The following is a 27,834-nucleotide window of genomic DNA, read 5'->3' as shown; positions in this document are numbered from 1 at the left end:
AAATTTGTATGAGCCAAAAGGCATCAACTCTATTTTCCAAACTTCTGCTCTCTGGACTGTGCCTGAGTTAATCAAGTTGTATCAACACAGATGTACATGCTGAGTTGGGCTTCCCAGGGGGCGCTAGTGGTAAAGAGCCCTCGTGCCAATGCAGGTAGACATGAGACGCGGGTTCCATCCCTGGGTTGGGAAGATCCCCTGGAGGAGGGCATGGCAACCCACTGCAGTATTTTTGCCTGGAGAATCCCATGGATGGAGGAGCCTGGTGGGCTGTAGTCCATGGGGTCGCACAGAGTTGGACATGACTGAAGCGACTTGAGCACGCATGCACGCAAATGCTGAATTATGTGTGAATCTGCTCTTCATGCCTCAAGGACAATGCCCAGATGTTATTCATATCCCAGACCTATTGCTGGCTTCTGAAGGTGTCCCAGCCCTTTGATAGAGTGATGATCACTCAGTCACTTAATATCTTAGCAATGACGTTTCTAGACAAAACCACCATCCAGGTCATTTCTTTTCTCAGAGCCTTGGTTGGCTGTGTAGAAGACGTTTGAACAACTAAGGCTCCTTGTTGTGATAAATCCTCCATCTCAAGAAACAGTGGCCCCAGGCAGTCTGTGGTGGGGATACAGGGCACATTTCGACTGTAACAAGCAGGTGAAAGTAGGATAAAATGTGTGCCAAGCACTCTCTTGAAGGGGAAGAATTAAACCATTCACTCTTTTATCTTTTGTTCAACAGACATGTACTGAGCACTCAGAATGCATAAAGAAAGAGTGAAGAAAAGATAGGTTCTGAGGAAGCTCCTGATGGAAGGAGGTGGGGGCGGAGCACACGGGCCTCTGAGACGGGCTCCTGCAGGGGGAGAGGTTGTCCAGGTGGTGATAGGGGCTATAATTTACCTTCTGATTTAGGAAATCTCACCTCATTTCCCTATAGGTCCCCTTCATTTGTGAGGCATGTACCCCTATTTGGGGCTCAAAATATTTGATCAGGGTAGCCATGGAGTAAGAGAGAATTATGAAAAAGCACCCTCCACAAATATCACCTGATAGCCCTTATATGAGGAATTTTAAAAAATGATACAAATGAACTTACCAGACAGAAATAGACTCACAGACACAGAAAATAAATTGATGGTTACCAAAGGAGAAAGAGTGGGGGAGGGATAAATTCTGAGTTTGAGATTAACATATATACACATTACTCTATATAAAACAGACAACAAGGACCTACTGAATAGCACAGGGAACCATATTCAATATCTTGTAATAAACCATAGTGGAAAAGAATCTGAAAAAGAATATATTCATGTATATGGGCTTTCCTTGTAGCCTAGTCAGTAAAGAATCTGCCTGCAGTGCAGGAGACCCAGGTTCCATCCCTGGGTTGGGAAGGTCGCCTGGAGAAGGAAGTGGTAACCCACCCCAGTATCCTTGCCTGGAAAATCTCATGGACAGAGGAGCCTGGTGGGCTGCAGTCCATGGCATCACAGAGTCAGGCATGACTGAGCGACTAACACTTGCTGCTGCTGCTAAGTCACTTCAGTCGTGTCCGACTCTGTGCGACCTCACAGACGGCAGCCCACCTGGCTCCCCCGTCCCTGGGATTCTCCAGGCAAGAACACTGGAGTGGGTTGCCATTTAACACTTACTTACTTACTTACTTATATATACGTATCTATCTGTCTATCTACCTGAAAAACATAACATTGTAGATCAACTATACTTCAGTTAAAGAAAAAGGCACCCTGGCAGCCAGTGCTCAATGGCCTGTGGGTCAGCACTGCCGTGAATTGGTGGATCTGGGATGAGCAAGCAGGTTCCATGATGTGTTCTAAGGTCCTATCCTGGCCAGCCAGGAAAGGGGCAGTCCTCACAAGAGAAGAGACCAGAGGTGAGAGTGATGTTCTACACCCAACGCTTGCTTCCGATTTGCCAGTGGAAGTGTCTGGGCACGTAGCCAGAGGTGCAGTGAGTCAGGGCTGTTGGATGAATGACCCCGAGACGGTGCTCACTGAACATGCCCAGAAATACCACAGCAGTAACGCCTGGAGGGCGGAGGTGAAAAGCCCGTGTCAGGGCTCATCTATCCCTTTTCTGGCAATTTCAGAGGAATCAGCCAGCCCCCTTTCTCCCAGACCCAGAGCTTCCATCAACCCTCCACTCCACACTCCCACTCTAGTTCTGTTGACCAGAAAACCCACAATAAGGTATACACGTCCTTGCTAGAGACTTCCCACCCCTGAAGTCTGCCTTTTACCGGGTTGGAAGAGAAGATCTGCAGATTTTTTACTGAACAAACCACCTACTTACTTCTACCCTTTGAGAGAAATCTCTGATTAATGTTTACCCCCTCACCAGTGTCAAGGGCCAGGAACTGGGCACCCGCATCAAGATCAGCATACAGCAGATTTCAGTATGGAGGAAGTGGAAGACATCTGTATGGGTAATGTCCCAGCCGTTATCACCTTGGTCAAAGTCATCCCCAGAACCTCCAGAGGTTGTTTCTTCAGTCAAGTTGTACGGAGCCAGGTCATTTTGAAGCACACGCATGAGAATGTCAGCCACAAAACCCACCAGTAAGAATAAAAGCACTGTGGAATTGATGATGGACAACCAGTGGATTTCCTGTATCCTGGGAAAGAAACAAGCATCATCACCATGGCGCCTGTCACTCTAAGGCTCAACTGGAGTCTCAGGCCAGCGCACACTGTAGGTGTGGGTGAGGTCGAGGAACTCATGAGGTTGTAACTCATTTAAATTGTGGGGCTTGACACCCCCAACTGAGACTTGGGCAAATGTAATTCAATCTCCATGGAATTCTAGGTGGGAGTGCAAATGGGTCCAGAGCCCTATCTCGTGACCGTGAGGCAGGAAGTCACTCTCCTCCATGTAGCCCGCAAAGCCGTGGATTGGCAGGTCGTCCACACAAACTCAAAGCAGTAAAGCTCCTCAATGCCCTGGCGCAGCTGTTCCATCTACAGAGAGCAAGTCAGGGGACTTCCCTGGTGGTCCAGTGGTTATGACTGAGCTTCCACTGCAGGGGGCACAGGCTTGATCCCTGGTTGGAGAATGAAGATCCCACATGCCACATGGCATAGTCAAAAATAAAATAATAATAAAAAATAAAACAAAATATTAAAAAAAGCAAAAGCACCCTCTACCTCTCCCCACCCTCTTCAGCAGAGAGACAAGCAAGCTTCTGAAGTGGCCCAGTCTGCCTGTTTGGGGGTGTTGGTGCTGAGTTAGAAGCTCATGTTATTCCCGTGCATGAGCTAGGGGATCTTTAAAATCCTAGTTCTTCCCCATCACTCCCTGAGTTTGGGAGGAGGTGAGTGAGACAGGAGTGTGGTACCTTAGGATCAGCTCTGCCTATGGTTCTTTTCTCTTAAAAACCTCTTTTCTAGATGTTGGAAGGAATCTCCCCATCAGTCTGTGAGGGGGTATGGAGGGGTTATTATCTCTCATATTTCACAGACAGGAATAGTAAAGAATAAAATGCTCAAGTCATGTTCCCAAGGTCATGTGGTGAGTTAGTAACTGAGACAGGGAAAGGATTCGGGTTTCTGGTTCTTCCAGTTTTGTTGCCTCAGCATTAGACCTGGCTGTCTCGTTATATTTCACTTGTAGTTAGGATTACGGTCTGTAGCTGTTTTAGTTGCTAAGTTGTGTCTGACTCTTTTGCGACCTGATGTTCTATAGCCTGCCCATCTGATCTGTCCATGGGATTCTCCAGGTGAGAATACTGGAGTGGGTAGCCATTCTCTTCTCCAGGGGATCTTCCCAGCCCAGAGATTGAACCTGTGTCTCCTGAAATGGCAGGCAAATTATTTCCCATTGAGCCACGAGGGAAGCTGTCTATCAGTTCCACCTTAACTTTGTTCATTAAAAAAGAAAAAGTGGGGCAACCCTTGCTTTCCAGACATCAAAACTGTGTTGTGACTTTATTGGGCAAGACCTAAAAGAGAGTTGAATTTCCCCCAGCACGGCTGAGTATCCTTGTACGTTTGGCTATTGGTATTCTGCAGCAGCTGTCTGAAGGAGATGGAGAGCTCCAACAAGGATGGGCCGGAACTCCAGCTGCTGGTGAGCAAGTGTTCCCTATTTATAGCGGTGGAGGGGCTGCGAAGGAATGGAATTTTTTTCCTTCGGAGCTGTTTGTGATGCAACCAACAGGAAGTGGGCTCTAATAGATGCTAAACTGGGTGACATCAATGAGGGCTACTACAGCACTTCTCCAGCCTGGCTATGCATCAGAATCACCCAGAGGGCTTGTTGGAACCTGGGTTTGTTGGGCATCACCCCCAGAGCCTGTGACTCAGTAGCTTCTGGGGTGGGGCTCCAGAAAGTACGTTTCTAACAAATTCTCTGAACGGTGCTGATGCTGGGGGTTGGTGCAGCAAGTGGGGGCTACTCTTCCTGGCAGGGCACGGGCTCGCCATCGCGGTGGCTTCTTTTTCTGCGGAGCACAGGCTCTAAGCCCACAGGCTCAGTAGTTGTGGCCCCCAAGCTTTACTTGTTCTACAGCATGTGGAAGCTTCCTGGACCAGGGATTGAACCCATGTCCCCTGCCTTGGCAGGGGGTTCTTAACCACTCTACCACCAGGGAAGTACCATATTTACTCTTAAGCTTAAAAGGTTTTAAGATTATGACTTTTCCTCTGAATAAATTTTGACTACATCTCATAGATGTTAATAAGCAGTATTCTCTTGATCATTATTTGCTAAATGATCTAAATTCTCTTTCTTACTTACAAAATTCCAAGGGTTTGAACAAAATGAAGCAATCATCTTTGGCTCTGCTACTCTCTCAGTTTACTCTGGAAGCTGCTGTCTTTTCCTAAACCTTTGTAGATTAAAGCCATAAAGCCCTTTTTAATGGCATCTCTGTGACTTGTGTGATAAACAAGGTTACGTTGTACTTTATTGCAATTTAAGAGGAAATGGGATTTGGAAGATGAAAATCCAAGCCTGACTCTGCCACTTCATACTGGTAACCCAATAAATGCCCATTTTGAATCTCACTTTTGTCTGCCAGTGTTGGATTGAATTACATCATCTCTCCTGTCCTTTTCAATTTATGACTCTAAGAGATTTGGAATTAGTTTCAATTAAACAGGTTGGATGATTTCTAGGCTGACTTGTTAGCAGATGCAACACGGCCAAGTTGCGTCTCTGGCCTTGGAAACTGGAAAATCTGAGTTCAACCCTTGCCACAGGCAGCAAAATGCTTGTTTCCTCACATGTTTTCTTGTGTGACACTCTCCGAGGAAAGAAAATCACATGGCCCTCGCAGCTTATTTCCTCCCCTTTCCTGGCAAGAAGCCAGCCAGGTCAGAGTTAGCTAGGAGAGGAAGAGCCTGATGCCGGAGGTTGAGCCCGGGAGCCTCCTCACGCTAGCAAGCCTACTACGAAATTGCCCAGATGTTCCTGTGCGTCTTTCTCTGTGCACAGACCCCTGAAGACACGGCCCTCCTCTCCTGGGATCTTTCTATGATGTTCTTATCTTCTATGCTGAGTCGCCCACACCTGTCTAGGTTATAGTGGGACCTCAGAATCTCATGACCACACGTTACTTCTATGCTTGTAAGTTTCCCCCTGATAAATCCTATTTTTAATTTGCATCATGTGTGTTATTAATGTGTGCTCCTGTCTTTTTTGTACAACCCACACTATGTGATGAGCGTCATAATAAGTGCTTTACACACAGCATTTTATTTAATTCCCATGAGGAGTTTGTGAGGTCTATTATCCCAGTTTTACAAATGGGGGGAACCTAGTGCCCAGAAAACTTCAGCAATTTTCTGGATGAGGCAGAGCTAGAGCTTGAATCCAAATAGTTTGTTTTCCAGGCCTGGCTTTTACCACTAAAAGGATGCTGTTCACATCCTAGACATCACAGACAATTTCCCTGCAGCTGGTGAGAAAGGGTCTTGTTTAGTTAAGACAATTTATTTTTGTTTAAAAAATGTTTATTTTGCTGTGGCACATGCGATCTTTAGTTGTGGCGTGTGAACTCTTAGTCCCGGTGTGTGGGGTCTAGTTCCCTGACCAGGGATCAAACCTGGGCCCCCTGCATTGGAACCATGGAGTCATAGCCACTGGACCACCAGGGAACTTCCCAGACAATTTTTTGAAAATAGATTAAGATAAAGTGTAAATGATGCCTTTTCTAATTTGTCCAAAAGCACCAGGTGGATAAGCAGCAGCTCTGATGTAACCTAGGACTATGTCCTAGGAGGGACTTAATACATGGGAAAGAATTTTTTTTTTTTTTTAAGGAAAGGTTCAATTCAAGATGCATTCAGCATTCCTGAGAATGCAAAGCCCAGTCTCAGAGAGAGGAGAGAGGGAGGGCAAGGCCAGAAGTGGTGTTTCAGGAAGCCCGATACATCAACCTCTGTGGTCCTGAGGCCAGAACATTCGGGGTCACTGCCCCTGCTTTCCTTTTGCTGCTCTCTTGATGATTTTGAAGATCTTATAGTAAAATTACTCAGCGCTCTAGTGGCTGTGACAGTTCCAAGGCACTGCTGCTTAAAAAACGTAATTTGTTGTCCTACTGTTGACTTGAAAGACTGTGACTAGGAACATTCGTTTTATAAAGGCAGATGGGGGAAACCTTCATTTTTAGGAAATTAACTTTATTATGTTTCATGAGCTAGACATGACCCTTTGAATCCACAGCACTGCAGGCCCCTGTGGTTCTATAGAGATCCCCCACCTTCCTAACAGTATTTTGTTATAGAATATCCTTTAATTCTTTTCCATAAGGCTCAAATGTCCTACTTCCACGTGCTATTTTCAGTTTTTTGAGCGGAACCCTCTTCTGAGACTTGCCAGCGCTCATGTTAACTCATTCCCTTCTCGTCTTCGTGGTTCAGCGAGTGACAGCTTGTCTGGGGTCCGAGCAGGGCCCAGTCTTCTAGATCCTCCCTTGACTCACCTGTCATTTGGTTTAAGCAGAACCAGCAGTCTTCAAATGCCCCTGAGGGACTTCGGATAGCAAATATGTGTCTACCTTCTCAATACCCAGATATACACGTGTATGCTTCCTTGCTGGGTGATGTGCTGAAACAGTGAGGGGAATGGTCTCATTGGGCTTGTGAAGTAAAGCACAAGACTTTGCTGTTACACCTGAACGCAGGTGCATGGAGAGTCACACAGAAACACTGCACTTATCCATACAGACATATGGGTATACTGCCCAGAGAGAGCAGGTGGATGCACGGGGGACTTCCTGTAAGAGGCATATGTCGGAAAGGAAGAAATTTTCCTCTACTCTGCTAGGTTCTCCCAGCTGGTCTAAGAATTAAATTGATGTGAGACAGGTGAAGTGGCTCTAGTGGTAAAGAATCCACCTGCCAATGCAGGAGACGTAAGAGACTCGGGTTCGATCCCTGGGTTGGGAAGTTCCCCTGGAGGAGGGCGTGGCAACCCACTCCAGGATTCTTGCCTGGAAAATCCCATGGACAGAGGAGCCTGGTGGGCTATAGTCCATGGGGTCACAAAGAGTTGGACATGACTGAAGTGATGTTGCACACTTGCATGAGACAGATGAACAAAAGAAAATCAAACAGAAGTTTGTTAACATGCATACGCAGGGAGAGACCCAGAAGTGAGTAACTCTCCAAAATGGCCAAAACCCTCACATTAAAGACCATCCTCAAAGACAAAAGAGGATGTTGGGAGAAGTGGTTTGGGATCTTAAGGGGGAGGAAAGCAGTTGACATGGAGATAGAAAAGCAAATGTTTGGTGAACAAATGTTTGCTGGGCCATGCAGAGACAGTGAGACAGAGAGGAATTTAAACAAACCTTGCTAGGCTTCTTCTTGTCTACACGCCTAGTCCATACTATAGTTACCTCCGGTGAGATGCCCTTCCCGGAACTGTCCTCTGTCTACAATCTTTAGGCAGATAGACAGAAGGTCAAAGGTTCTCCATGAGTCTTTGAGGCTTTGGTTGTTTTCAGTTTGAAATAATCCACATACCAAAGAGACATTTTGCGAATGGTGAATTTGCTCCCCTACACAAGCAAGTACCTTCATAGACCCTTGATTTTAAAGGATGCCAGGAACTAGGAGGAAAGTCACATTGGCATAAGCTCGAGAAGACAGCTGCCTTGATGAGACTAGGTTCACAGATGGCTCCAAGCAGAAGAATAGGGCCCTGGAATTTCATATCAGTCTGGTTCCTTGCTTGAAATCTAGGAAAGGGAGTAATTCTAACAATGTGATTTGCTATGATTCCTAAGCACCACCAAGAAAGGAAGAATGTGTACACAGGAGTGTTCCTGGTAGGAAAGTGGTTTTATGTAAGTTGCATGGGTGACTTGTGTGACTATCCCTTAAATCTATGTGGTTTCCATTTTACTGATTCTAGGTTCTTCTATATTAGCCTTCTGATAATTAATTTGGCTCCCCAAGAGGTCTCTAACTACTGCTTAACACAGCAGAATTGTAGTAAAACCAAAGATAGTTCCCTTTGGAGTTTTTTGGGTGCTTCCTAGGGAAATACTAAATCATATATGTCTCCCACTACAAAAATAATAAGTATATTCTGGTGTATAAATTAGTCTCTTGAGAATTGGGTTAATACAAATTCATTCAGTAGAAATCGAGCTAAGAAAATGGAGTTTATCTTTAACACCAGCCAAAATAGCACTTCCTATAATGATTTACACTAGCCCTTCAAGAAGTAACCTCATCGATTTCATTCATTCATGCACTCATTCATTCAACAAGTGTTTATTTAGCACTTGATCTGTGCCAGGCCACCTTCTAGGTGCTAAAGATCCATCAGAGAACAAAATACGCAAAACCCTTATGGAGTTTATATTCTGGTGGAATTCACCCTTGGATTCTCCTCTTATGGAGCTTCACACAACATGTTGTTATTCATTTGTGTGATCATTTGATTTGGTTTTTTCCTCTTCTAGGAATTGCACATCTAGGATTCCCACAGTGCTGACTCATAAAATGCACTCAATACATATTTGTTGAATGAATAGATTAGTAAATTCTCAAAGCTTCATATCTGGTCTCTGGGCCTCAAGCAATTGCTCTTGAACCCTCAGAACCATCAACAGGTTTGCATGTTTGGAAATTACAAATGGACATTGCTTTCTTGATAGGAAGTTACAGAGCCAGGATTCAAACTCAGTCTCTCTGACTCAAAAGTCAATGTTTTATTCACTGCGCTGGTAGTCTCAAACTGGGAAACCCATCCTGAAGGTATTCATAGACATTTCAAAGGGAATGTAACTTCAGGTGCTTTTAAGGGTATGACTGATTTTATTGTTCAAGATTAGCTTAAACAATATTTCCCATCCATATTTTCTGGAACCTTGCCACACCCTCACCAAAAGGAGGAGTCTGTGTATCTTCCCTTTGAAACTGGGTGGGCTTTTATGAATATCTCAACTCACAGAGTGGGCAGAAGTGATGCTACGTGACTTCTGAGGTGAGGTCCACCTGGCACATTCTCTCAGGCCACTTGATTTGGGACCCAGCCGCCATGCTGTGAGGAAGCCCAGACCTCATGGAGCAGCTCACATGAAGAGGAGCTGTGAAGGGGGGGCCCAAGACCACCCCCAGGTTTGATGATTCACTATGAGGTCTCACAAGACTCAGCATATGGTTGTCCTCCCAGCTAAGATTTATTATTATATGCAAGGGTACAATGCAAAATCACAAAGGGAAAAGGTGCAAAGTCAGGAGAGACAGGCACAAGTCTCTGGAGTCCTCACCCTTGGGGGTCACACAGGATGCACTGAATTCCTCCTGCAATGTGTGTGACCACGCGTGTGAAATGACATCTGCCAAGAAGGGCTTATGGTCTTCCCTGGAGGCTCAGACAGTAAAGAAGCTGCCTGCAATGTGCAAACCTGGATTCAATCCCTGGGTTGGGATGATCCTCTGGAAAAGGGAATGGCTACCCACTCCAATTTTCTTGCCTGGAGAATCCTACGGACAGAGGAGCCTGGTGGGTCCATAAGGTTACAAAGAGTTGGACATGACTGAGTGGCTAACATTTATCATCATTGTCAAGAAGGGCTAGGAGACAAACTGCCCGAGGTTTTTATGGTGGGCTGGGCTGGTAGGCATTCTCTGCCTAGTATGTCCCAAGATTCTAGACCCTCAGAAGGAAACTGGTATTTAGCATAAACTACATTGCTTGTATAAACAATTTAAGCACAGAAAGCCACTCTCACCAGTTAGGGAGGTGAGACCCCCTCCCCACGTCCAAATGCCCAAATACCAGTCAAGGACCAGCCAGCACTTGTCCTGAAGCCCCCGGCTTCCACCCTCTGAGCTCCCAGGTGGCAGCTGTGGACAACTTGACATCCATGTGAGAGGTCCTCTAGGAAACACATCTCCCAGCCCTTAGCTCAGTCCCTGAAGCACAGCTTTCCCCTCCCAGTCCCACTCAAGGTACAGATTCGTGAGCAAATTAAATGACTGTTCTCAGTTTAAGCTACCAAGTTCTGGGTATTGGTTATGCAGCAATACATAGGGAATCGTTTGCCAATTTGAATGTTCCATATGTCCTCTGTGAAAATTGATCATCCTAGTTCCTTCGCTGTTCTATCTGAAACTGTCACAACATCGTTAATTGGCTATACCCCAACACAAAATAAAAAGTTAAAAAAAAAATAAAAAGAAAATTGATCATCTTGAGAATCCAGCATCATGACAGACCCTTTCACAATGGCCCATCTTCACTGCACAAATTAAGTTGTGTTGTCACTCTCCTGACTTTAGCAGAAAGTTGCTTTGTCCTAGATTAGGACTCAGAAAACTTTACCTGAAAAGGGTCAGATGGTAGATATTTCAGAAAATGTGGGCCACATACATCTCTGAATGTTCCTCTCCTTTGTGTGTGTGTTACAATTTTTTAAAAATGTAAAAACCATGCTTAGCTTGAGGGCTGTACAGAAACAGGATGGCAGAATTTGGCCAGCATTAGCTGGCCATAATTTGCCAACCCCTGTCCTGGATAATTAAAAAAGCAAAAACTCGGCAAACAAAACAAAACCTCCAGTGCAGCAAAGAAAGGGATAATTTGAAATAATGGTGTCAGTACTGAAAACAGAGAATGGCTCAAATATTTGGTAATAAACCCTTTTGCAAAGCAGGTGTTTCCTAATTCTTTGCTTTCAACTGTATAGGAGACATAATCACATTTTTAGCTGGTAGATCATAAAAAAATTATTCTAGGTATTAGGTCACTGTGAGATTGTTGGTCCTTAACTTGGAAGGCATTCAGAGAATTAAGTAAAATTGCAGTTATATAATTTACTCCATTTTCAACATCAACAATATTCTTTGGTGCTGTGTCTATAAAAAATAAAAATAGGAATAGAATTTATATAGAAGCCTGTGTCATTCTAGAATTAAATAATATTAATTAAAAGTACAAGAACTAATTAAAAAAAGTCCCATCTTATTGTGGTACATTTCCAATAAAATTCCATTTTTCACCTTTAATGAATATATATGTTGTTTTGTTCAATTATATATTACTACTAACTATATATAATATTGTTAGTATTACAATGAAAAACTATAATATTTAATCCAAAATAAAAATCTTAAATACTCAGAGGCTAATCATTATAGGAAATTTAAATACATTTCAATTTCAACTTCTAACATACATTTATGACAGATATGTGAAAAAGTGATCAATAAAATACTTTTAAGAATAAAATATATTACATTAGCATAAAATTCAATGGCATAAATAGGATGGAAATAAAAGCTCAAAGGGAAAAAAGAGCAATATAAAATTTCCAGTTGTCAAGAGGAGCTTATTCTTGTATTTTTAAAAGTTGGATGATTGTGGCTCTCAAACTGCTGCCACTTTCAGATTCCACTGAATATATTTAAGGGAGTGATGTGACGATTTTCCTTAAAATGCCAATATTTACAGGAAACGAGAATAGCAGTCCTCAGAGTGTGGTTCCAGAGCCCTCACCACTGGGATCACCTGGAAACTTTACAACAATGCAACTTCCCAGACCCCACCCGAGAGCCACTGAATCAGAACCTCGTGAGGACAGGCCCTGGTATTTTGTGTTTTCACCTGCCCTCCAGGTGATTCTGATGCCTGCCCAAGTGTGAGACCCACTGTACCATCTGTTACTGCTTTTGCAGGTACTTGAAGTTATGATAGAAACTTTTTAAATGTCAATTTAAAATGTGTGAAGGGACACATGGTCTTATAAAAAATTATTTGAGGCAAACACAAGCAAACGTGTTTGAGGACCACTGCACCAGACCCTGCAAGCAAACGTGTTTGAGGACCACTGCACCAGACCCTGCCGGCTTCCCTGGTGGCTCAGATGGTAAAGAATCTGCCTGCAACGCAGGAGACTAGGGCTGGACCCCTGGGTGGGGAAGATCCCCTGGAGGAGGAAATGACAATCCAGTGCAGTATTCTTGTCTGGGAAATCCCATGGACAGAGGAGCCTGGTGGGCTACAGTCCACGGGGTCAGAAGGAGTCAGACACAGCTGAGTGACTAACACACAGACACAACACACCAGACCCTGTACCTCTCGTATGTTTAAGCTAAAGAGAGGTTTCTCCTGAAGAGGAATTAGTGGGTTGGGACACGTATTGAGGATGGTTTCACATAGAAACAGGAAAGGATTTGGACAGGCATGAGGGAGGAGAACACAGCAAAGTGAATTTAAATTTATTTATTTATTTCAAGTAAATCTGGAAAGGCAAGACTGCAGTGATGCCAGGACTTCATTTTGAGCAGGAGAGAGATGTGGTCAGAGACGTGCTTTTATGGAAAGAGTCTGGCAGAGATCAGGTGGGAGAGGCTGGCGGCAATGAAACCAGATGCCGGGGTGTCACCCGGGAGCCCGTCCTCACCCCAGGAGGGCCACCACTCTCTCTTAGCTGCAGTGGTCCTTGTCCACCTTCCATGAAAAGTACAGGTGATGCCCACTGGTGTATCAGAAGTATATTTGGACTTTCTCCCTGGTTCCTGGCACAGAACTCCTCAATCCCTTGGGATTTCCTGAGTGACAAGAGTGTCTTTTGTTCTTCATAAGAAGCCCCCTTTGAGCCCATCTGAGTTCATGCTAATAAGGTGACTTAATGTGGGGCTCCTAGGTTCCCTCAGATGGGACTGGTCACCTGCAAGACCAGGGATTAGAATGTTGGAACTTTCAGCTCCACACACCGACCACTGGGAAGGGGATGCAGGACTGCAGATGAGCTGTATCAAACCTCACCAACAATTTGATGAGCTTCGGATTGGTGGATGCATCCAGGTGCCAGGAAGGTGGTACTCCCGAATCCCCGGGGACAGAAGCTCCTGTAGTCAGAACCCCTCCAGACTCACCCTATGTACCTCTTCAAATGGCTGTATCTTTTATACATATCCCTTACAATAACTGACAAACTTAAGTGTTTTCTGAGTTCTGTGAGCTGCTCTAGCAAACTACTGAACCTAGGGAGTGCGTTGTGGGAACTTCCTATTTACAGCCAGTTGGTCACAGCCAGTTGGCACAGGTGACAACCTAGGCTTGAGACTGGTGTCTGAAATAGGGACTATGGGACTTCAGCCCCGAGCCAGTGAAATCTGAGTGTCAGAACTGAGCTACATTTGTAGGATACCTAGTCAGTATCTGCTGAGAATCAGGGAACTGCTTGATGGTGTTGGAAAACATTCCGGACCACCCAACCCAGGACATTGTCCACCCAATCCAGGGAGGCTAGCAAACCCTAGGGATAGAGAGAGTCATGTTCAGAGGCAGCTATGTCCATCTGTTGCTTTGGGCTTCTTTGAAGTCTTGGCCATTCCCTAAGTCTGGAGCCCACCTCCTGAGATCAATGAGAAGCCTGCAGAATGCCAGTTGTTCAGGCGGAAGGAATTCACCAACTCCTGGAGCACATTATTGTTATCTTTGTTTCCATTTAACCAAGGGCTCTCCAGGGAGAAAAGGCGTTGCATCATCAAAGCACGCACTCATTGGCTGTCCATTCCCCAAGGGGCGGGTTCTCTTTCCAGTCGCTTGGTTCTCCTAAGTATTATATGCAGCGCAGAGTGGTGTCCTGTCACTTCAGCTTGCAGATTCAATACCTCTGATGTCATTAGGTTATGGCAAGAGAGTGAGGGAACACAGTGATGGTAAATTTTAGTTGACAGTGTGATGCACCTTAGAGTAAGCTGCTCTGAGACTCCAGTTTTCCCCTCAAAGGTCGCTTTCCACTTTGCATTGCTACATTAATTCATAATGCAATATGCATGAGGGACAGGGATAAGGAAATTGTGACACTAGCTCTTCTATTTAGTGTCTTACAAAATAGGATGCAAATGAATTGGTTCTGTGGGAGCATTTTATCACAAAGCTTCCATCGGCAATTCCTACAAGGATTGCTGTCCATGGGCAGATGAGTTTCAGGTGGCATCTCAGTTTTCATTATCTGTCTCATATTTTTGCAGGTTAATAATTGAACTGATTTTTAAAAAAGTCTTATATAATTATGTTGAAGAAAAGGGAGAAATTGTCACAATTTCTTTTCTCCAGGCTTGAATTTGATGTTCCTTTTGGATGCAAGGAGTTAAAATGAATGTCTCAGTTTTGGGAGCAGTTAAAAAGCAACATAATTCTAAAGTGAAATTTCACTTAATCTATCAAACAGTCCTAATCAGTAGATGAAAAAATGTCAAGAATAAAATTTCAAAGGGATTGGATTTAAAAATAACCACTGGGCATATACTGTAATAAAACTTTTAATAGCTGTTTTATTTTTCATTTCTGTGCTTGTCTTTAGTGAAATTGCTTGGAGGTGGACAGAGCCGGAGTGATGGCCTGGGAGAAAAAAGTCCTTTGTTTCTCAAATAACAGCAAGTAGCATCCTTTGGTGATTTAGACTGTTTCTCAGGAACTTAGAGCTGCCTCTAACTAGGCTTGCCCCATCCCAGGCACATTCAGTCCCTCTGGGTTGATGAGGCTGGAGGGGCTGGAGGTTCTCCTGGTCTTTCAGATGTGGGAGTGAAGAGGCCCTGGAATGGGCCATAACTTGTAACTTTTCAAGTGAAACCGAGGCCTGAGGACTCCTGGAGAGAGCCCTTGCATGTAAGTGTAGCTCTTCCAGAGTTACACACCCCATGGCTTCATGGTTTCAGAGTATCTGACTGGGGAGATGCTGTTTTTTTCTCCCTCTCGTACTTACCCTAGTTTTTCTAGAACACGTATCAAATTCACTGCAGTGATGTCCAAAGGAAACCTTCAATAAAATTGTGTTTTGTGAAGGGTTTTTCTGATTTCAGAGAGGGTTTGGGATGGTTTATATCTGAATATCAAGAATTAAAGCAGTCGTCGTTGTCATGCATGCATGCTCAGTCGTGTCTGACTGTGACCCCAGGAACTATAGCCCACCAGGCTCCTCTGTCCATGGGATTCCCCAGGCAAGGATACTGGTGTGGGTCAGTGTGCCCTCCTCCAACGGATCATCCTGACCCAAGAATCAAACCCAGGTATCTTATGTTTCCTGCATTGGCAGATGGCTTCTTTACCACTTGAACCATCAGAGAAACCCCAATTAATGCAATATTGTAGTTCAAAGCTCAGGCTTAAGAGTTATGCTGGGTTTGGCCCCTGGATTCAACATTCATTCGTGGTGTGGCCTTGTAAATGGAAACTTTCTGAGCCTCAGTTTACCTTTCTGCAAACCTGGGATACAAAATCTACATCATAAACTTGATGTGTGGATTAAGTAAGATTAAATGCGTGTATACATATATAATACTTTATAATATACAAATTTATGTATACAGTGCTTAGCACAATGCCCAGCACATGTAAACACTCAAAGTAATTTGATTTCTTCTTACCAACTTTACTTTTATAAATCTGATCTTTTGTTCAAAAGTTCCAGATCGCTGAATTCTTTTCTCTCTGTCAGATAAACTGACAGTGTGACGCTGGTGAACTAGGGTGGAGAAAGAAGCACTTCTGGTCTCCTTGTAAGGTGTCCTCCTCTTTCCTTGGTTCTGGAGGCTCCAGGGTGGGACAGTTTCTCTGGTATCTCCAGCGCCACCCTGAGCAAGCTGAGAATTCTCTGTCGGGTACAAGGATATGGAGGTCTGCAGAGCAGGCATGGGCTGGATCCCTCTTCCGAAGGGCTCTAACTGTTCCTGATAATTTCTGTCTTTTGCTGGAATTGGGAACAGTCTACTGTGTTTTAGAGGACAGAACATTTCCAATCCTTAAAAAAATCTTTCTAAAGAAGTGTTTTGGCACAGAGCGGAGACTCAGATGGTCCTGGTGATAATGGTCTTTTCTCCCATCAGTCTGTTCATAACCACGGGCTCCCCAGGGCTGAGGAGCCTCCCGGGAACACAGGCTCCTACCGACCTTGAGGACGACTTACTGTCAAGGCCTAAAGGAGGACTATTTCCTGAACTGCCTCCCACCCAGGCAGCATGACTTCATCCCCCGGGGAGAGAAAAGGGCTTCATGCCTGAATTGAAAGGGCTTGTGACTAAATCTTGTGACATTCTGAGGTTCAAGGACCCATGTGTTGTCAACCCTCTGAGTGTAACTGGGAATGTTCTGACTTCATGAGAGAGAGCAGTCTTATCGCCTGCAGAATTTCAGAGCCGTACTAGCCCCGTGAGCACCCACGGAGGCAACCTCCAGCTTGGAGGGGCTCTTCTGGGGTCAGGGTGGAGGTCCCCTCTCAGCCAAGTTTGCAACTATAGGGATGCTATAAATACCCACCCTGGGGATTCCCAAGTACACTCAGGAGAGGGGAATTTGGATGTCAAGCTGGTGGAGGCTGTGAGTCATGGAGACCTGGGTATTAATATTGATGAAATCCCATTTGTGGTCACAGGCCAGTGAGGCCCGAGATATTTTGGCTACAGAGACACTGAAACAATTTCCACAAGATGTATTTTTTAGGATTAGCCCTCGATTCTCTAATTTAACCATTTATTACCATATTCATGAAAAACCTGAAAATGGCTCAAGATTGAAGCTGTGTCTTTGGGACGCCCATTTGGTGGAAAATCCAATCCATCACCTCATGCTGCTTTTCCCTGCAAATGACAAACAACTTGCTTAACTGCATTGATTGATTTGACCAGATGTTTGGCATTGTGTAGCAGGTTTCAGTCAAGATGGTGGAATTTTTTTACTTGTCTGATTGCTGTCTTGGTGCCCGAGGTGACTACACAATTTTCTAAACATAGTTTAGAACCTTTTAAAGCAGTTTCTCTCAGTGATTTCCTTCACAGTTCTATTAAGGATGACAAGGCCTTTACCTCCGGAGCTGAAAGTGAGGAAAATGGTGTGATCCTAGGCAGCAATCCCTCTTGATGGTTTCTCCCACCTTGTGTGGGGTTAAGATAGATGCCTTTCTTTCCCTTCTGAGTCAAACGCACTAGACACTGACCCACTGAGAAGGCTTTGCTGATCGAAAAAACTCAAAACCTTAAAAACCTACTTCACTATAAGTCACTTCAGGGTATTCATGATTTCAATCAAGACATCATAAAAGAAGAGTTACATGAAAATCGCGCCATCTTGCTACAGGAAACAGGAGAGGAAATGTCAACTTTTACCTGAAACCGTAGGCCTAAGAACTTGCAACGAGGACAGAACCAGAAGATGGAGTTGATCATTCCTTCGCGCTTCAAGCACTTTTTCCGTTCAGCTTCTAGGACTTGACACTCTCCCGTTCCTCCTCCTTCCCGCCTGGCTGCTCCTCTCAGCTCTTAGCGGGGTCCAGCGAAGGCTGGCACGGCTTCCCTCTTCTATCTCCTTCCCTCCCCGGGTTATATCAGTGGTCCTCTACCTTGTCATGCTGCTGAATCCTGGCACCTCCGAACGTATTTCTCAGGCCCTGCACTGTGCCCTGAGCTCCAGTCTTGTTCACCCAGATGCCAGCTCGACACCTCTACTAAATGTCAAGTAAGCCTCTCACACCTAACGTGTCCAACACTGAGGTCCTAGACACCTCTCCCAACTCTGTTCAACCCACATCTTCACCATCTCAATGAGGGGCGATTACATCCTCCCAGTTGCTTGTGTTAAAAGAACTTGGAGTCATTGCAGTGAACTGAAATGATGTCTCCCCAAAAGATATGGCCACGTCCTAACTCCCATTGTGTGAATGTGACCTTAATTGGGGGAAGTTTGTTGGCAGTTATAATTAAGCCTCTCTAGGTGAGATCATGCTGAATTATCTGGGCAGGTCCTAAATCCCAAGGACACGTGTCCTTATGAGAGATAAGAGATGACACAGCACGGAGAAGGCCATGTGAGGACGGGGGCAGAGATTGGAGTCATGTAGCCTCAACCGAGGGAATGCCCAGATCCCCCAGAAACTGGAAAAGGCAAGAAAGAGATTATCCCCTAGAGCTTCTGGGGACAGGCACCCCTGACAACTCCTTTATTTCAGCCTTCTGGCCTCCAGAATTGTGACAGAATAATTTTCTGTCACTTTAAGTGGCCAAGTTTGTGGCTCTGTGTTTCAGCAGCCACAGAAAACTAATGGAGTGTTTAACATTTCCCTTCTTTCTTTTTCTTGAGCCAACCTCCCAGCAAATCCTGTTGGCTCTTTCCCCCAAACAGACCCAGAATCTGACCACTTCTTACCAGCTCCATTGCTATCCACCTGGTTTGAGCTCTTACATCTCTCACCTGGAATATTGCAATCCCGTCTTCCTGGTTCTGCCCTTGCCCCAACCACCCCCCTCTCCCGTGCAAGATCCTTTTAACATGAAGTCAGCTCATGTTACTTCTCTAGCTCCCACCTTAGAGGAAGAGCCAAAGTCTTACTAACAAGGGGCTGCCAGGACCTCCATAATCTGGGCTGGCTTCTTTGATGTCTCGGACTCATCTTAGACTGAGTCTCCCTTGCTTACTCTGCTCCAGCCACTAGGGCCCCTTTGCTTTTCCTTGTATGTACCAATCATGTGTCTGCCTCAGGGCCTTTGCACTGACTTTTCCTCCTGCCTGCAACACTCTTCTCCCAGATGTCACGATGGCTAAATCCCTTGTCTTCTTCAAGTCTTCTGTATTTCCTCAGTGAAGTCTTCTCTGACAACTCTATTTAAAACAACAACCCCATCAACACTCTCCATGCGGGAGCATGCCTGTGTGCTCAGTTGCATTAGTCATGTCTGACTCTTTGAGACCCCACCAGGCTCCTCTGTCCATGGGATTCTCCAGACAATAATACTGGAGTGGGTTGCTATGCCCTCCTCCAGGGGATCTTCCTGACCCAGGGAATAAACCTATGTCTCCTGCATTGCAAGCAAATTCTTTACCACCGAGCCACCAGGGAAGCCCCTTCATTACTCATATTATGATATAAATACTGTGTCTCTTACTTGTTTATTTTATTTATTGTTTTCCTCCATCTGCTTGAAGGTGAGATCCTTCTGGATATATTTATATATTTTTTACATATTACAAAAATGTATTTAACCCATTTTTCTCTAAAAAAAGCAAGCTATAAAATCTCACCAACTGAAGAATCATCTTCCAAACAGTTGCATCTTCCAGAAAGCATTTGCATCATATTGCTTATTTCTGGCTCTTCGTAAGAAGTACTTTGGGGACAGTAGCTTCTCATGGGTTTATACAACTATACAGTGCTTTGAAAAAAAATGAGAAAGTGAAACTAGGAATATTCAAAACAAAGTCAGAGGGTGGTTGTTTACATTACCGAAGGACTCTTAATTTAGAAAGGAAACCAGTGTTGAGTGCCTATAAATAGCAGCTCCCTCTGCAAGTAAGTGCTTGTTTATTTGACTAAATGCTTGAGGTCAGGAACACTTCAAACTCATATATTAGCAGGTCAGCAAGATCCTTTGAAAATCATTGTAAATGATGGTAAGTTATCCCTAAAATGATGGTGTAATCGGTGAGAAAAAAGTGTATTTACTCCATCCACCCAAATCATCTTCAAATGACACTTTGGAAAACACATTCTTGACATGAAGCTAAGCATAGTCATACTCGCAGTTGCCATGTGGAGCTGTCTGACATTGTAACTCACACAGAATTCAAATTGCAAGGCCGTGTGGCTGTCACAGTTTTACAAGATTGGGGGATAAAAAGTAAGTCTGTTTCCAGAGAGGCAGCCAGACCCATAACTTCTCATTTACAAGCAGCACACACATGATTGTTTTATGTGTGTGGTTTGTTTAAAAAAAAAAAAAATAGCAACTTGATTTTCAAACTCAATAAAGGTTTAAGGGCCTTGGAAAGCACTGTAAGTCATAGTCATCATAAGAAGTCACATACAATAGAGCATTAGTTTTCCAAATGATAATTGAATTCAACTATTAAAAACCATGGCTATTTCAGGAGAAACTGTTGTAGTAAACGCAATCTGAAAATTTCATGTTTCATGAGGAAATCTTAGTATTCGAAACTGAACACTCGTATGACAAAACCCACTGAAAAAATAAATAAATAAATAAATAAAAAAGAAGAAGAAACTGAACACTCAAAGTGACCTCTGCAAAAGCTTTGGAAGTTATGTGGTTTATGTAACTTTTGTCGATTTCATGGTTAAATACACCTTTCCAGTTGATTTCTTTTAACAGTAAGGAGAAAATTCAGTTTCTCCATGAGAAAATCCCACCCAACAGCAGGAACTAGATGTGAGTCAGTCTTGACAGACCAACAACAAGAGACAATTTACTTCTGTCACCAGAGGGCACCAAAGCTCAAGCTGCCAGGAAAACTGCACCCTACAAGGACACAGCTGTTGGACTAGAAAACCCCTGAAATGTCATACTGGACAAGACCTTACCTAGTTATTTCAAAGGACTGCCAATGTCTCCGATAAGGAGCAACTTCCCTAGCTTGTTGTCATAGTGCAGTCTATTATTCATAAACTCTCCCAGCCAAGAAATTCTCAACATCAGCTCATTTACTCATCCATCTCATATATATTTACTGAGTCCGTACTATGTACCACACCCTGGGGAGCAGCAGTGGACAGGAAAGGCCATTTCTGCCTTCTTAAACCTGGCGGGCTACAGTCCATAGGGTCACAAAGGTTAGAAGGGAAGACTGACTCTAAACCAACTCTTGCAGTTCAGTGTGGTGTGGGTGAGAAAAAGGGCAGAGAGGGGCCGTGGGGGCAGTGAGATGGCCTCCTCACTTATCTTTGAGGTCACAGAAGTGTGGTCATTTCCTATGGCTTCTGTAACAAATGATCACACATGGAGTGGCTGAAAACAAAAAAAAAAGTCATTCTCTTGCAGTTCGGGAAGACAGAGGCAGAAACTCAGTGCTGGGAGGGCCATACTCCCTCCCAGAGCTCCCAGTGTCTGTCCATCCCTATTCGAGGGGCTCCAGGCATCCCAGATTTTGTGGCTGAATTTCCCCAATCTCTGTCTGCAGGGTTACATTCCTGTCTCCTCTGTGTCTACACTATAAGGAAACGTGATTGCATTTGTGCTTCCCAGGTGGCGCTAGTGGTAAAGAACCCGACTGCCAATGCAGGAGACATAAGAGTCACAGGTTCCATCCCTGGGTCAGAAAGATCCCCTGGAGGACAAGGCAACCCACTCCAGTATTCTTGCCTGGAGAATCCCCATGGACAGAGGAGCCTGGTGGGCTACAGTCCATAGGGTCGCAAAGAATTGGACATGACTGAAGCGACTTAGCACGCACACATGTGATTGCATTTAGGCCTGTTGTGGATCGAAATATGTGTGCCCCTCAAATCCATATTCTGAAGCCCTACTCCCAACATGACTATATTTGGAGACAGAACCTATTTGGGAATAAGGTTAATGAGGTCATAAAGGTGAACCCACTTCAATAGGACTGACTGGCTGCCTTAAAAGAAGGTGAGACTTCTCTAGTGGACCAGTGGTTAAGACCCTGAATTTCTACTGCAGGGGGCTCGGGTTTGATCCTTGGTTGGGGAACTAGGATTCTTTATGCTGTGCAGCATGGCCAAAAAATTAAACAACAAGAACAACAACAACAAACAAAGAGAAGAGAAGGAGACATTGGAACCCTCTCTCCAAGGAAAGACCATGTGAGGAGAGTGGGAATTCAGCCATCTGCAGGCCAGGTAGAGAGGTCTTACCAGAATCCAACCCTGCCAGCATCTTGATCTTGGACTTCTAGCCTCCAGGACTATGAGAAAATAAATCCCTGTGGTTTATGCTACCCAGTCTGGGGAATTTTGTATGGCAGCCCATTGCTCCCCCGCCCCTTGCTCTGAACAATCCAGGAAATCTGGAGATGCCCAGCTTAATCAGATCTTTTGCCATGTAGGGTAATAGTTACATGTTCCAGGAATTAGGATGGGGATAGCCTTTTTTGGATAGGGGCACTACTCAACCCATCACGGAAGACCTCCTTCCCTCCTGAGAAAGTGACATTTAAGCTGAGACTGGAAGGCTAGTTGGGGGAAGGAGAGGTGAGTTGCAGGACTGTCTCTGGGTGAGCTGCAGGGAGCAAGAGGGAGACACAGAGAAGTGAGAGCCTTGGGAGGCATGTCAGAGTGTCTGCGTTTTATCTCAAGGCCCATGAGAAATCCTGGAGGAATCCAGAGGAAGGGGAGCAGGTACAGGACACAATCTGATGAACATCTTAGATCAGTCAAAGCTGTTTGCAGGGGTGAAGACAGGAACCAGGGGGACCAGCTAAGAGGGTTTTGCTACACACCCTAAGCAGGGGCTGGAGCCTGGACAAGAAATGGCAGTGAGGATGGAAAGACGGAGCTAGATGGATAGATTTTTATGTTGGACAATTGGAAAACTTGACTATTAACTTGATGTGAGGAGTTGAAAGAGGGAAGCTTCAAGAATAAAGTCTGAGTTCCCAGCAGAAGCACCAGGGTAAAGAGTGGGAGCATTCCTGTGAGCAGGGGAACCTGCCCGAGTCATGAGATGGGAGGAAGAAAGGATAGTCAGGAGTCAAGTTTGGGACATAATGAACTTGAGGGGTTCGTAAGAGATAGATTCAAGGGGAGGTGTCCAGGGGTTGCTCAGCCATCTGGAGCTCAGATGAAGGATTTAGACAAGATGAAAAAGGCTTGAGCATCATTAGACTTTAGATAGTAAATGACATCGTCAGGGTAAGCAAGCTCGTCCAGGGGGAATTTTAAGAGTAGAAAGAGAAAAGGGCCTTGAACAGAGACTTAAGGGCAAGTACAGAACAAGACACGTCCTTTGTGGATGGTCTTGAAAGGAGACTGGAAAGGAGGGGAGAGAGAGAGGGAAGAAAGGAGACCAGGCTGTGGTCTGAGCAGCAAATGGTGCCTGGAGGTCAAGAATAGAAGAGCCAAAGCTTATGGCAAAAAGCTTTCTCTGGGTCAGAAGGGGTGAAAGCTATTTTGGTGCAATGGGAGCCAGAGGTCAGCTGGAGTGGGATGAGCAAAGGGTGTGGATGCAGAAAGCAGAGAGGTCATTCACAGAGAGGAAGGAGACAGGTTAGAAATGCTGACTGAGGGTGAGCTTTGATTTTACTTACTTATTTTCCTATTTATTTATTTATTTGACCATGCTGGTCTTAGGAGTAGTACATGGGACCTTTGATCTTCATTGTGGCATGCGGGATCATTAGTTGTGACACGTGGGATCTAGTTCCCTGACCAAGGATCGAACCCAGGCCCTCTGCAGTAGGAACATGGAGTCTTAGCCACTGGACCACCAGGGAAGTCCCTGATTTTATTTTTTAAGGCAAGAGAAAATGAAGATATTTAAATGAAGAGGGGAAGAGGCTGCAGAAGAGACTGGGAAAGAGACTGAAGATGAAAAGAAGCTAACATCCCTGAGAAGGTGGTGGAGGAGGGGATCAGGCTCCAGGAGGACAGGAGGCCCGAGGGTGACCTGTCCACTGTAACCAGAGGAAAGGGGGGCAGTGGAAGAAGGCGGGGGTGGTGTTTTGGTGGCACAAGTTATAGGTGCTCTTTTCTGGCAGCATCTACTTTCTTCTGGAGGAAGCAGGGTGCAGCGATCTGCTGAGGGTGCTGTGGAAGAGACGGGACTGCAGGTTTGCAGCAGAGTCACCCTGGAGGTCAGGAGAGCTGACTCAGGAAACAAGTGGGGCTGCGCGGTCGGAGAGATGGTACCTGGGCAGTAACTGAATGAGATAGTTGGAAGGTAAGTAACTGAGGAAGCTAGTACGAGATTACTGTGTTAGGTATGATTTCTGAGGAGGAGTGGATCTGGTCAAGGGTGGGACGATGAAGTGAAGAGCTCTATTCATCGTGGTGGATCTGGAGGTCACCTAAGATGCTGACGGGTCTCAGGGTGGAAAGAAGAGCTTAAAACGGGAGCCAGAATCTTCGCTGGAAGAGAGGAGCCCGTGTGGAGCAGGGCTTTGAAGGTGAGGAGTTCTGGAGCCAGGACTTTAAAAAATAGTGGTCCTCTGGCTGATGAAGTTCTGCAGACCAGTCCAAGGGTGGCTTGTTTTTTGTTCTTTTCAAACTGTTGTTCTTCAGTCGCTAAGTCCTGCCTGACTCTTTGTGACTCCATGGACTGCAGCAGGGGAGTGCAAAGAGTTTCAAACTGTGGTGAAACCAGTTAGAATGTCCTAGCACAAAAAATTGCCAGATCAACCAACTGGTCCAGTCAATTGTGCAATGAATGAATGCAGCAGGAGAAAAAAAATCTGCAAAACAGTTAATAGTTGTCTTAATAAAGACATTCCCTTAATACGTGTCAATGACTTCAAAGCCAAACAGTTTTTTTCCATCATAAACTGGTTTGCATTATCCGTTCCCGGATTCCTTTTGCTAAGTGTGTTTAATCCAGAGTTGGCTAAATCTGTACTTTAAATGCCACAGTTAAGCCTCATAATTCATTTCTGTCTTAGTGGCAATGGGACGGAGCTGACCACTATACTCATCATAATAGCTTTTAATATCCTTATTGAAGATAGCTATTAATTTCACACACTCTTGCCTTCCTTTTTTCCATGCTAAATCCTGTGCCTGGTATCTCTTTCACAGTGCATATTTCTTTACCCCTTAATAATTTTATATTTAAGTCTAAAAATCCTCCTATAAAAAGCAACAGATATGATAGAACCATGTACTTTTATTAAGTGTATTCAAAGGCAAGTCAGTACATGGATACGAGAGATGTGATGTCTAAAAAAAATTCTACTGTTAACAAGCATTTATTATTATTATTTTGCCCATATAATTTTTGCCATCCTATGGGTCCGCCAGGGTCTCTCCTTCTCTGATCTTCAGCAGAACAAAACCTATCCTGGAGGAGTTTCTTTTTACAAACATCTCTACTGATAGGACTTCCCGGGTGGCTCAGTGGGTAAAGAATCTGCCTGCAATGAAGGAGACGCAGGCAGACGTGAGTTCGATCCTCTGGTCAGGAAGAACCTGCTCCAGTATTCTTGCCTGGAGAATCCCATGGACAGAGAATCTGGCAGGCTACTCTGTCCGGGAGTCGGACTGAATCGGACATGACTGAAGTGACTTAGCATACACGCATGCTATTGCTAGGAAGTTGTTGTAGTCACAGCTACTGTATGCCACTAGGTGAGAACTTACAATGTGCCAAGCTCTGGGCTAAATATCTTATATTCTGTTTTTTTTTGGCCGCTCGATTTGTGAGATTTCAGTTCCCGGAAGAGGAATTAAACCCTGGCCACAGCAGTGAAAACCCAGAATCCTAACCATGGGGAACTCCCAATACACCACATTTAAACATCACAAAGCCCCTGAGAGGTTAATATTTGTATTATTTCCCTTTTATGGATGAGGAAACAAGCTTAGAGTTCAGGCATATGCCTGAGGGGACACAAATCAATAAAAAGCAAAACCTGAATTCAAAGATCAGTTTAAATTCTAAAATCCATGTGATTAATGAACTTTTGCTGCTGTGATGAGAATACAGGGTGAATGTGCATGCCTCTGTGTGTGTGTGTGTGTGTGTGAGAGAGAGAAAGAGGGAGAGTGAGAGGGAGAGAGAGAGAGGTTGGTGGTGGCAAAGATGTTGGGGGAAGGGCAGGGACTGGCATATATGGAGAAACTAGAGTGGCAATAAATGAAAAAATATATATAAATAAAGAGAAACATCAGAACTAAGAAAAAAATGTAATGTGTTTTTTAATGTCAAAACTCCAAAATGAGGTGTGGGAAACCTCTGTTTCTTTAAGAATATGCTTTTTACTCTTTTACTCTATGGAAATCTGTAATAGGAACAGCCTAGAGTAAATTTTCTTCATCTGTTTTTTTTTGCCACACTGCTGGCTTGCAGGATCTTAATCCCCCAGTCATTGATCGAACCCAGACTCTCCGCCGTGAAAATGCGGAGCCCTAACCACTGGACTTCCCTGGTAGCTCAGCTGGTGAAGAATCCACTTGCAACGCAGGAGACCCTGGTTCGATTCTTGGGTCAGGAAGATCCCCTGGAGAAGGGATAGGCTACCCATTCCAGTATTCTTGAGCTTCCCTGGTGTCTCAGATGGTAAAGAATCTGCCTGCAATGCAGGAGACCTGGGTTCAATCCCTGGGTGGGGAAGATCCCCTGGAAGAGGGCATGGCAACCTACTCTGGTATTCTTGCCTGGAGAATCCCATGGACCGAGGAGCCTGGCAGGCTACAGACCATAGGGTCACATAAAGTTGGACACAATTGAAGAGACTTAGCATGCACATGCATGCAACCACTGAACCACCAGGGAATTCCCTAGAATACATTTCTTAACACTCTTCTAGTTTTCTTATCTGGGATCATCTCTTCTTCTTGGGTGGGAGGACTGTAATCGGTAGCTCTGCTTTCTTTCAGCCTGGGAGCAGACAAGTGGCTCCAGTTCTGACTCTAGTCAGATGCTCGTCTCACTTTTGGATTTGACTCTTAGTTGTGCCATCTCAGCGTGTATGTTTTCAGTGGAAACAGTGTCAGACATTATTTTTTGGGGCTCCAAAATCACTGTGGATGATGATTGCAGCCATGAAATTAAAAGACGCTTACTCCTTGGAAGGAAAGTTATGACCAATCTAGATAGCATATTAAAAAGCAGAGGCATTACTTTGCCAACAAAGGTCCATCTAGTCAAGGCTATGGTTTTTCCAGTGGTCATGTATGGATGTGAGAGCTGGACTGTGAAGAAAGCTGAGCGCCGAAGAATTGATGCTCTTGAACTGAGGTGTTGGAGAAGACTCTTGAGAGTCTCTTGGACTGCAAGGAGATCCACCCAGTCCATCCTAAAGGAGATCAGTCCTGGGTGTTCATTGGAAGGACTGATGCTGAAGCTGAAACTCCAATACTTTGGCCACCTCATGCCAAGAGTTAATTCATTGGAAAAGACCCTGATGCTGGGAGGGATTGGGGGCAGGAGGAGAAGGGGATGACAGAGGATGAGATGGCTGGATGGCATCACCGACTCTATGCACATGAGTTTGAGTAAACTCCGGGAGTTGGTGATGGACAGGGAGGCCTGGTGTGCTGCGATTCATGGGGTCGCAAAGAGTTGGACGCGACCGAGCGACTGAACTGAACTGCACTATGCCGTCTCATCCCTGGGGTAGGTCCTCATCAGAATTCTCTGCTACAGGGTTGCTGTTTAGTCTTGGAGTTTAAATCTATCCCCTCCAGACTTCCCTGGGTGGTCCAGTGGCTAAGGCTCCATGCTCCCAATGCAGAGGGCCCGGGGTTTGATCCCTGGTTAGGGAAATAGATCCCGCATGCTGCAACTAAGACCCTGCCCAGTCAAATAAATAAATAAAAATAAATATTATTTTTTTAAAAATTGCACTCTTGGTTCTGTTTCCTTGATCTACATGTTTTTCCGTATGCCAGTACCACAGTCTTGATTCTTGTTGCTTTGGAGTAAGTTTTAAAACTGAGAGC

At 44.8% G+C, this 27,834-nt stretch overlaps 1 pseudogene; it reads right to left on the bottom strand.

Annotated features, from left to right (window-relative positions):
- Positions 1–1,847: 1,847 nt before the first annotated feature.
- LOC122438861 lies at positions 1,848–2,983 on the bottom strand (annotated as a pseudogene).
- Between the last annotated feature and the right edge of the window lie 24,851 nt (positions 2,984–27,834).

This window comes from Cervus canadensis, chromosome 1 (genome assembly GCF_019320065.1).
Source record: "Cervus canadensis isolate Bull #8, Minnesota chromosome 1, ASM1932006v1, whole genome shotgun sequence".
Taxonomy (NCBI): Eukaryota; Metazoa; Chordata; class Mammalia; order Artiodactyla; family Cervidae; genus Cervus; species Cervus canadensis.
The sequence above is the reverse complement of the archived record's forward strand: the minus strand, read 5'-3'. Positions and strand labels throughout refer to the sequence as shown.